Genomic DNA, 3,121 nt, shown 5'->3' with positions numbered 1-3,121 from the left:
CTAAATTCCTTTCCCTTAAGCCTTCCCTGCTGTGAAAGACAGTATCTCCAAACTATGAACCAAAATAAACCCTTCTTCCTTCCCTGGTTTCTTTTCTCAGGTATTGGGAGAGCTCTCACCTGCTCCTCCCTCCACCACCTTCCCCTCTGAGAGTTCCCATTACTCACTTCAGACTGAGTCAGCCATATTGGTTTTCTGTTGACCACACTTGTGGGGAATAGTAGAAGCCTGGAATAGTTAAATCCACTTTCTCTGAAGACAAAAACAAAACAAACAAACAAACAAAAACCCCAACAAAACAAAACAACAACAACAAAAACCTCTGTTTTACAAAAATGCCCCAGTTTAGGTCCAGGGTTTCTGGGGAAAAGGAGGTGAACCTACACCCTGTCACTCTGTCAGTGGAAACCTGATGGGAGAAAGAGCCACCTGTGAGAATTCCTGGTGATGTTGCTTTCAGGAGACAGATTCTGAGCTGCCATGCATTCACTCCAGCCAGGTCCTTCCTGCAATAAGATCAAAGAGGGTTTCCTTCTGGGTGACAGGCACATCACATCATCCTAGTGATCAAACGGGCATGGATGTGGGCCACAGGGATGGGATCACTCATAATGTGCCAGCTTGTCTTGCCTGATGCATTTTGCTAAGTTACAGCAAACACTGTCAGATCCTATAGGCTAGAGCTCTGATTCTTCCAGAACATGAGCAACACAGGGAGCTCAGTTCATATCAGTTTGCTCCATGTCTATCTACTGAATGTCTGAAAAGTGTGTGAGGTCATTGGTATCTAAGAAATGCTGTTCCACTAAGGATGTACATAAGCACACAAAGGCCAGAGGAACGCTCATTGGGGTTTGCGTTGGTTAACATTTTTAGTCAGCAAAGGGAAGATGCTGTTCATTCAATGTCTGCAGTTAATGAAATAAGGAGAGTGGACATGGTAGCCTTTACTTGGGTGACCACATGTGTGTTTTTTTTTTTCCATCAAAACCAACACTCTTTGAAGAGAAAATGGGGCCACTATCATTGGGTGATAGTTGTTGGGGACAACAAAAGAGGTGAGTTCTAACAGGAAATGGGCTCTAATAGCAAATAGAAAACCTGGACCATCCTCAGGCAATCAGGGCATCTGGTTGTCCTACTACAGCTGGCTATAAGTCAATGAGTTGGCTAGCCAACTAGCCTTTAGCACATAGAGAACAGCTTCAAGTTATTTCATCTCTGACCTGTAGCGCTATGTCCATCCATAGGAGACTCATGACTCCATTCTCTGTCACAGTCACTATATTCCAACTGCCCCAGGAACTATAGTGGAAGATAACAAGAATTAGCAAAGATTCTGGCATCAAGTTTTATAGTCAAGAAAAAAAAAAACAGTTAATATGAAATGCTGGTCTGGGTTCCATAATAATTCAAGAGACGCAGAGGAGAACTTGTCAATGGAACAAAATTGACAGAGGGGGCTACTGAAATCCTACAGCTAGAGGGGCATTGTGTTGGGAACAATGCCACTCCTGAGGGACAGAAGGTAAAGGACAGTCCCATTTCATTAGAATAAATATGATCCTTTTGCTCCAAGTTCATCAACACGAAGAAGAAAGGAAAACAAAAAAAATACAAGTAGGCTGGCCCACATCCCTTTATAGGAAGCCTGGCATGTCTACCACCTCAAAGGAGGAGGCAAGCACAAATTTTGTAGCACGGCTAACATGGACTCATCCACCCTTCTCAGAAACAAAAGCTGTGCAATACAGCATTTGTTCCTTTCTCTCAGCTCTGAGAAAAGCAGCTTGCAGAAGGCAGGTTCATCTTGGCTCACGATCTAAGGGTACAACTCATGACAGTGCAGAGGGGTGGTGGCAGAAGTCACGTTGCATCCACAGTCAGGGAGACGGGAGAGATGGATGCTTGGCGTTTCTCTTATTGGCCTTTTTACTCAGTCTGGGGCCTCATCCCATAAGGTGCTGCCACCCACCTTATGGTCAGGGTAGGCCATCCCTCCTCTGTTCATCCTCTCTGGAAATGCATCCAGAGACATGGCTGCAAGTGTGTATCCTCAGCAATTCTAACTCTGGTCCAGTTGATGGTGAAAATGAACCATCACGGGCACCATGGCTTTGGAACATCAGGTGTCAATAGACAGAAAGAAACTGACCCCAGGAAACATAAGAAAAGGATTGGAGATGCTATAGTCACCACAGTTGGTGAGGAGCCTGCCACTAATATCTAACCAGCAGAGGCCTGGGATGCTGCTCAGCAGCTAACAGTCAACAGGATGGCTCCCCCATAACAACACTGCTGAGGTTAGAAGCTGGTTTATGTGACACCATTGGCCTCATGAGTAGAGTGGGAAGGGGGGGACCAGTTAGTTGTGTGGTTGGTGATAGGGCCAAGGATAACCCCAACATCACCGCAAAACAGAGCTCATGTGAATTCTGATTGTGAGAATTGTTTCTGACAAGAACTTAGAAAGCCACAGGGATAGTCACAAAGCTACAGTATACAGAGAGAAACAAAACCACTGAGGCTAAGAAAGCCTGCAAACTGGGGCTCTGAAGCACACTGCAAATGGTATATATAAGTATAGAGATTGTCAGTTCAGGAGGTAGGGCAAGGAGGAAGTAGGCCAATGAGGAACGTACCCATGATATTAGGTCCTAGTGGCCCCCTCACCCCAATGCCCTTCCCTGGCTACAGTAGGTGAGAAGCTTTGCTAAACCCTATGTTTGCCACTATGATGCTCTGATTTAGCACTGGCCCAGAATCAGCAGAGCCAAGTGACCACTGGTTGACACCTGTGAAACCATGAGCCTAAATAAATCAGATACTTGGGACAAGGAGAGGACACAGAATCAGGAAATTGGATTTACTGTAGATGAAATTGGTCCTCTTGGATGGTCTAATTAGACTTAATGAGAACTCAATGATACAGACTCAGCAGACACCACATACCATACTTGGTTTTCGCAATGCTGGAGCCTCCTGTTTACTGGATCTCCCTTCCAGGTCCCTTCCCATACTCTCTTCTTCTCCCTCTGTAACAAGATGTGAGTGGATGCTATTCTCTCTGTGGAAGGCACAGCAACTTCTTGCCTTAAAATCTTGGCTCCAGCCCCTGGAC

This window comes from Psammomys obesus, unplaced genomic scaffold (assembly GCF_907164565.1).
Source record: "Psammomys obesus unplaced genomic scaffold, mPsaObe1.curated_primary_1811, whole genome shotgun sequence".
Classification (NCBI taxonomy): Eukaryota; Metazoa; Chordata; class Mammalia; order Rodentia; family Muridae; genus Psammomys; species Psammomys obesus.
The sequence above is the reverse complement of the archived record's forward strand: the minus strand, read 5'-3'. Positions refer to the sequence as shown.